The sequence below is a fragment of the Gavia stellata genome, chromosome 31, assembly GCF_030936135.1.
Source record: "Gavia stellata isolate bGavSte3 chromosome 31, bGavSte3.hap2, whole genome shotgun sequence".
In the NCBI taxonomy this organism is placed as follows: domain Eukaryota; kingdom Metazoa; phylum Chordata; class Aves; order Gaviiformes; family Gaviidae; genus Gavia; species Gavia stellata.
The window spans coordinates 3,752,476-3,761,032 of record NC_082624.1 but is presented as its reverse complement, the minus strand read 5'-3'; positions in this window follow the sequence as shown (position 1 = coordinate 3,761,032).

Genomic DNA, 8,557 nt, shown 5'->3' with positions numbered 1-8,557 from the left:
GTCTCCGAGCTGGATGTTAGCCTTGGATGTCTTTTTCTATTGACTTTAGAAACTGGAGAGTCACTAACAGGAACCAGAACTGCACAAAATATTTCCATCGGAGATGGGCATGAACACTTAGATGAAAATTTTGGGTCACTTTAGTATTAAAGAGGCAAATTGTAGCATAACGTGGAAGGCGACAGCTTTCAATGCGACTTCAGTAGCTAGGAGTCATACTCAGCAAGCGGTCCCCGGTGCATCATCCTCTTCCTCTGGTTGCATAGCTTTACTATTTCTGACTTCACCTTGGCTATTCTGGGAGAACTTCATCTCTTCTTTGGAGTAACCTGTGAGTAGCTGAAACATGAGGGATGGACTTCCCAAGGGGACAGAGCCCATGGCCGTGGAGCAATTGGGAGGGCGGTCGTGGTTTTGGCCAGCTCAGCATCGTACTTGGAGGGGGGGAGGTAGCATCCCATTTCGGTCGCTAGCCAGAAAAATAGAAGCGTGTCCTGAGTTTTGAGCACATAAATAATTATCAGCCAGGTTTTCTTGGGAACTTCCTCTGCCTCAAGCTGAGAGTGGGTGAGGAGCACTTGTACGTTCATAGAGCTCTTTACGGATTACCCCGGGTAGCCGATAAAACCAGACTTCCCATTCTGCAGCTGGGAATGTGCCCAGTTGGTCTGATAATTGCAGAGGTCTCTCACACGTCTAAAATGTTTCCTGCTGTATGTAATGCTGGATCCCCAGGTGAAAGCCCCTTCACCAAAGCCGTTGCTCCTCGTCTTGTCTAGGTTTGAATTTGAAAGTTTTGCTGCGAGTCTGAAGTTTTATTTTAACCTGGTATGTGAAACATGTACTGCTGCTTCGTCTGCAACAAACGCACATATTATTTAAGGGGGAGGATGAGTAACTTTGTCCGCAGTTCTTAATTTTTTTGCCTGCCTTGGAATTTAATGTGTTTCCTTAAACGTGTATTTAACAGTGCAGGAGTTAATTTGTGAAATGCTGCTACAGTTGTATCACTGGAGCTCAAGGAAATAAAATATTCTGATTTTTGTCCTTTTAGGCTCATGCTTGTGGCTTTCCTTAGCTATGTAGCTGGGCATGGAGCTCCAGCCGGAGCCGTGCAGCAGGAGGGTGGTGATGGCAGCGATGGCTCTGCGTGGTGGAGCCGGGCAGGCTGATCTCTGGAGGAATGGTGCCTTCTAGTGTTGCCTGAACACTTGGCAGGCTCAGCACCTCACCATCTGAGTCAGATAAAACCCTTCGTCATCACACTGGAGGAAGAAAATACTTCTGGGAGGGGTTTGGCAGCCTGGCAGGAGCTGACATCTGTACCATGGGCTTGCACTCCTCTAGGAGCCGCTGAAGAGTTTTGAAACGTAGTCCTCTTGGCAATGACTTGGCTGCTGAGGTTTGCAAAGCAAACCCACAGACTGTGGCTTGTCCAGCAGCAGAGCAAATTCCCAAATTGGAATTTCTTCCTCCTGGAAGAAAGTGCGTGGGGTGAAGGCCCTGGGGGAGCTGCTTGTTTGATGAGGTTTCAGTAATATTTGGTGGGGGAAAACCCCAGAATCACGGAATCACTAAGGTTGGAGAAGACCTGTAAGATCATGCAGCCCAACCACCACCCCAACCCCACCATGGCCACTAAACCATGTCCCGCAGTGCCACATCCACACGGTCCTTGAACACCTCCAGGGATGGTGACTCCACCACTTCTCTGGGCAGCCTCTTCCAATGCTTCACTGCTCTCTTGGCAAAGAAATTTTCCCTCATATCCAGCCTGAACCTCCCCGGCACAACTTGAGGCCATTCCCTCTCGTCCTGTCGCTAGTGACATGGGAGAAGAGACCAACACCCCCCTCCCCACAACCCCCTTTCAGGCAGTTGCAGAGAGCGATGAGGTCTCCCCTCACCTCCTCTTCTCCAGACTGAACACCCCCAGCTCCCTCAGCCGCTCCTCATCAGACTTGTGCTCCAGACCCCTCACCAGCTCCGTCGCCCTTCTCTGGACACGCTCCAGCACCTCAATGTCCTTCTGGGAGTGAGGGGCCCAAAACTGAACACAGTATTTCAGATGTGGCCTCACCAGCGACGAGTACAGGGGCACCATCCCCTCCCTGCTCCTGCTGCCACACCATTTCTGATACAGGCCAGGATGGCGGTGGCCTTCTTGGCCACCTGGGCACACTGCTGGCTGATATTCAACCGGCTGTCAACCAACACTAGAAGCTATTAAGCTGCTTTAGATCTTACCTTCCCCTTCAATCAAAAGGAAAAGACACGTTCATGGGTACGTTTCAGCTCAGCACTGGTTCTGGGGGAGGAATGCTCCCCTTAGAGCTGGGCTGAGCAGCATCAGGTTAACCGGAGCTGCTGAGCTGCCCCAGAGCCTGCGGCTAAGCCGTCCCCAGGGTGAATGAGACCCCCAGGGCTTGGCCAAGGCGGGCTCTAAAGGAAAAAAGTGAGGCTTAACCAAAACGTTTCAATTGTGAAACCTCCAGCGCAGAGCGACAGTTTCAGCTCCGGGTGGAAAATGGTTCTGGCCCTGAGGTGGCTCCGCGCGGGGATTTTGGTGTCTGAGGCAGGTAGCTTTGCTCTGGTCTGGTCCCAGGGATGAATCAGCTGTGTTATTTGCTGCTGTGGGAGTTGGGGGGCTGCGGGAGTTGGGGGGCTGCGCAAGCAGAGCGGCATCGCTGCGGGGTGGGATGACCGTGCTGCGGGGCGGGGGGGGGGCCCGGGCAGCCTGTTTTGTACCACGGGCTTTGCTAACGCTTGGACATGTGCATAAGCAGAAGGAATTCCTCGCCTCTTTTGGTGGTGGTGGGGTTTTGTTTGGGGCCAATGTTCAGTCTATGCAAAGTCTACCATAGCTTATTTCTAAATTTGAATCTTTCCAACATTGTCAGGAGGATCAGGGGTCCTTGCAGTTTCTTTTCCTCCTTTTCACCTCCAATAAACCTGGCAGAACCACATGGTCCTTGTTTAAATCTAGCACGAAAAACAGGTTAACTTAAAATAACATTTCAGCTTCCCAAGCACTGCACATCGCTGATTTAAAAAGAAGAGTCTGAAGCTCCTTGGTGCAAATCTGCAGCCTTAAAAATCTAGAGCTGGACCCGAAGAATTATTTTGGGAGCAGCCTCGTGTAATTTCACCAAGGGGATGGAGCACAATTCTCTTCCTATCAGTTTTGTTTAGAAAACAACGGGTTTGGAATAGCTGCTGATCCCCAGGGTATGCACCTTCCAGTGATACAGGAGGCATTGGTTTTGGTGTGTTCCCAGTGCACCAATTAAGAGATGCACCTAAAATCCTGAAGATGAATTTTTGCTGGGATGCAGCCAACCAGCAGCTCTGCCCCAGCCCCTCCCGGGCTGGCAAAGGGCAGCTCAGCTGGCAATAATAATGCTAATTACAGGGTTTAGCAGCAAACACCTACCTGGGGAGTCTCTGCTGGCTGCGAAGGGAAGCAGCAGCAAGGTGCTGCTGCCCTTAGTCCACCCCAAAGGAAAGAGGTCTTTCCTTTTCTTGCCTATTCTGCCCTTTCTCTTTTCCTTGTTTTTTTTTACTGTCAGTGAAAAATCAAGAAGGTGCAACGGACCGTTGATGTGCTGGGGTGGAGAACCGGCTGCCTCACCTGGATGATGAGCTTAAGAGACAAGATCAAAAGATAAAGTGCTATTTATGCTCAGCAAAATGTTTTTGACAGGTTTATATTTCTGTTTGCATTGTAGAGTAAATATTTAACCCCCCTTCCCCTTGTGTAGTAAACATGTGGCTACTCCTGAAAGGTATGTAACACCTTCATGCATACCTCTTCAACACTAAATACTGGTTTTATGTGAAGGCTGTTGAGGACCCCCACATTTCTCTTTATCATAGTCACCGTTCAGCTCCTTCTTATTCCCAGGAATTCCCCAAGAAGTGAGAAATGCCCCTACTATTTGTCTGCACAGGAGGGAATTGTGCTTGGCTGATGTGTGATTACAGGGGACACGAATTAGGCGATTAAACTTGCAGCTAAATTGCTGATAACACCTAGTCCTGCCCATCCACGTCTTCTCCGTTGGACCCAGGGGGACTAGGGGATTTTTACCCCTGAATTACTCAAGGCTGTCAAAGCTCTGAATTAAGTCTACTGAAATAAAGGAAAAACACCCAGAACAGCTAAAAACCCATCGAAAGAGACCCCGTGCCCTTGCAAGATGCCCTGGGAGAAGCTTTCCTTGCCTGCCTGAGAGGGAGACGTGGCTGCAGCCCTTCATCCCCGAGGACTTCAGGCTGTTCTCCCTCCATTTGCCTGGTGAGTAATTGGAACTTTTCTTATGTTTTCTCTGGTTTTGGTTTGCCTAACAGTTGTCTGACTCCATCAAATGCTTATTTTGTGCTGTGTCCTACCGGTGCTGCAAATAATAATGGAAAATGTAGCTGGTTCTTGAGGGAAATAAAGAGGTATTGTTCGTTAGTAAAGCGTGGGGCGGCTACAGAGCCAGGAACGCTGCGGCTGAGCCCCATTTTTCCCAGCAGGAAAAGGCTGCGGTCGGGAGAAGGGGATGGTTTTTCCCTGGGTGGAGAGGCTGGCTGAGATTACTAGAAAGGCTGAAGGACCTCTGCAAAATATCATGTCAATGGTTATCTCTTCTCCCTCCTTTCTATTTTATTAAACCTCTGGCATCTGCCCGGCTCGTCGATGGCCGTGAAGTGGAAATGGGGAATTCCTGCAGCCGAGCAGGAGGGGACATGTCCGGGGGGCACGTGGGTACCGAGAGCCGCTGCGGGAAGCGGCGGAGCAAGCAAAGCCCAAGGGCATCGCCCGGGCTCCTCCATCACCTCCAAACTTTTGGGACGGCTCCCTGGGAGGAGGAATGAGCTGCTGGAGGTGCCACCTGTGGGCATGTGGCACTTGCCAAGGGCCGTGACACACCAATGTCCCCGTCTCCCTCCAGGCTGGGTGGTGTTTTGCCCTGTGGGAAAGCATCCGATTTTCTAATTGACACTAATGGTTTCCTTGGAACCAGTACAGGTTATTGTGTAAATATCTTTTGAGGGTATTTTTTAATGCATCTTATTTATCTGGTAGACCGTAGCAACTCCTTAAACGTGCAGGATTTCCTGCAGCGAAGATCTATAGGGCGGTGAGTGTTCGCTTTGCTGTGCTCAGCTGTCGCTTATATATTGAAGTCTTGGGTTGGTACCAACAAATAAATTCCCTTCTACTGCGCAGTCCACGTCTTATAAACTTCCCAACTGATACTTTTCCTAGGGGTCTGTAATTATAGAAGACAAGCAGAAGAGGGGGAAAAGAATTAAATAGCAACTGTAATGTCTCAAAGCTTGTGTGGGTGAAGGGAGAAGTAGTAACTGCGGGCTTTGCTGCGGGGTGGAAGGTGCACCCTGAGCATCAGTCGTGAGTACAGTGGGATGCCGGGGGACGAATGCTCCCTGGGACACGTGGATGGTGGTGACAGCGATGGCCACGTCCCCGGGACAGTGCCTGGGGATGCCATCCGGGGGGACCTTCTGGCAGAGACAGTAGGGACAGCGGTGGGTGCAAGGGCCACGAGCCCCGTGGGACACGGGTGCTCTCCCCTGCGCTGCCAGAGCCCCGGCGTTTGGATTTTTACTTAAGTCATTTGATTAATCCAGGATCTAGGCTGTGTTTGTTCACCGCATATGATTATTATCTAGTTTGCCCGATTCTTTGTTTCTCTTCAAATATTGTTTCTGCTTTAAAGAGTAATGAACATAAAGGCAAATATCTCACCTTTTCCCTCTTGAAATTTCATTAAGCTGTGTGTTTACCTTGGATGACAAGATGCAGCCCATGGAGTGAAAGGTTTTCCGGCCACACCTTACCCTGCTATCTTATTCTGCCACAATTGTCCACAAAGCGAATAAAAACATTTGTATTTATCCACAAGGTTTAATTCCTTTTAAAAGACAAGGGATCCGTTTGCAGAACAGGTAAGTGTTTTCCGCTGGGCTCTGCAGGTGTAAATCCGTTGTGGAGCATTGCAGCGTGGCCAAGCCCCGGCTGCGGATAGCTGTGGAGGAGGTGGATGTAATTCCAGCCCCAAATATTGCCAATTTTGGGCCATGAGCCTTTTGGTCCTGGAATTAAGCAGGTTCCCTACCCCCAATATGCAATATACATCCCCAGCGCAGCATCCTCACCTTTGCTTCACTTACCGCCTCTTTTGCTGCCAGCACAGAGGCCCCAGTATTAGTCGTTTTGGTGGGAGGAGGAAAGCCAGGCTTGCCCCCTGTTTTCTTTTTCACCTGCTACGATTTGCACAGCAAAAGTCTGTTTGCCATTGCCCGGAGGAAACTGAACCCTCCAAAAACTGGTCAGAGATGCAGGTGTGCAACAGCCCGCACAGCCCAGGCACGACCGCTGGTCAATCGGATCCTCCAAGTACCTTAATCGCCTTCATTTAAAATTTTCTATGATTTTATTTGCTTTAAAGCTTTGCCCCTGTGATGTTTTTAGCAAGTGGTACGAGAAGCGCGCAGTGATCGGTGCCCCCGGGGCTGCTTTGCAGAGGAGATGAACAGTCTCCTGGTGAAAGAGAGTGCGGTAGATAAATACTGCAATAATTCCTCCTTTCATCAGCGCAAATAGAGGATGAGGAAGGTTGATGTGCCACCAACACCCAGCAAAAAGCCGCTTGGCGAGGAGGGGTGAAATATTGGTCATTTGCTAAGTAATGGCCAGAGGTCGTTGGGAGTGGGGAGACTGGGGGAAAGCTGCGGAGAGCAGAGTGCCCTTGCTGATCGCAAAATCTGGGTGAAAAATGAGTGGCTCTTGGTGTCACAAATAAAATACGTTCCTTGGTCCCTCTTCTGAAGCCTGAGAGCTCCAGACCTATCGCTCTCTACAATTACCTGAAAGGAGGTTGCAGAGAGGTGGGTGTTGGTCTCTTCTCCCAAGTGACAAGTGACAGGACAAGAGGAAACGGCCTCAAGTTGTGCCAGGGGAGGTTTAGACTGGATATTAGGAAAAATTTCTTAACTGAGAGGGTGGTGAAGCACTGGAAGAGGCTGCCCAGGGAGGTGGTGGAGTCACCATCCCTGGAGGGGTTCAAGGACCGTGTGGACGTGGCACTGCGGGACATGGTTTAGTGGCCATGGTGGGGTTGGGGTGGTGGTTGGGCTGGATGATCTTACAGGGCTTTTCCAACCTTAATGATCCTGTGATTCTGGATTTGGTACCTCTTCATGCTTGTGTCATCAAATACATCACGTTTCTGGGGAGCAGGGAACTGATCCCCCATGGTGATTTTATATGGATGCTCGGGGCTTGCCATGGACCTGCCGCAGGAGCAGTGCAGGATTGGTGCTGACTTGTAGGTCGGTCTCCATTCCCCTTTTTTTTAAAGGACAAAAGGATAAAGCCTGCAATGTGGAAGTACCATTCTGGGGGGCACAGCTGATGCATGTAGCTACTCACTGGGGAACAGCATGGATATCCAGACTAAAACACTGGTATTTGGGAGAAGCTTGGTTTCATCACGGAAACTTGCCTGGGAGCTGAGCAATCTGCATCGCTCCGCCTCGTACGTGACGATACCTAGCAGCAAACAAATCCGATAGACGCTGGCAGAGCTACTCGCCGCTGCAGCGCTCAGAGTCTAGAAAAAGGATTAATATTATCTAGCTGGTACAAAGGGAGCCCACGTTCTGCTTGCTTCAGACCCGGCGGGGGGGAAACATCTGCACGCGTTTGAGGGAAACATCTGGCATTTGCTGCAGCCCCCGGGCTGCTCTCTCCTCCGACAGCCCCAGCCCTGCGCCTGGGCTGGGGAGGGAGCTTTGCCTGGCCCCGACCGAGTGGCACAGCCGTTGGGACGATGTTTGTAAAGCATTTGGACATCCTTCTGCAGAGGAAGTTATTCTGGGTGTACCCCAGAGTTACTCTGTCCTGTGTAAATCCTGCAAATCTCCGCCCTGGGAGCCTGGGCGCTGCCATCCCCCATGAGAAAGTGGCTCCAAATGAATAATGGCTTCGCTAGAGCTCGGCCGGTGCGTTTTCCCGGTTAACCCAGCCATTTATTCTCAGGGGAGTGGCAAGGAGCCCTGGGTGCCCCCACCCAAGCTCTGTTTGCAGAGAGACTTGTGCTAATCCCTTTGCTTTCCGGCGCGGCGCGAGCAGGACCCCGTTGTGCTGCCTGGGCTGGGCGATTCACCGGCCGGTGGAAAAGTACCGCGGGAGGCTTTGCCGAGTAGCCGATATCCCTGCATTTACCCTCCCTCGGTAACACGGGCTCTTCAGGACGGGGTCCCTCCCTCCTCCTTTGCACTGTCACTGCTGAGAGCCCAGATCCAGCCTCGCCAAGCTCGGGCGATGCAAACTGTTAGATACAGAGGATGTAAAATCACACTGGTTTGGAAACTCAATTCATCTTAAAAGCTGGGACTGACTCCCTGGGAGGCTCCGGCTGGGCAGCTGAGGCTCAATGGGGCTGTGAATGGTCAAGGGGAGACTGGCCTCTGCGGTTATACCACCTCGAGTCTAAAAAAACCTGCTTTTCTGGAAATCTGGTTGTCCCAAAAGGGTCTGGAT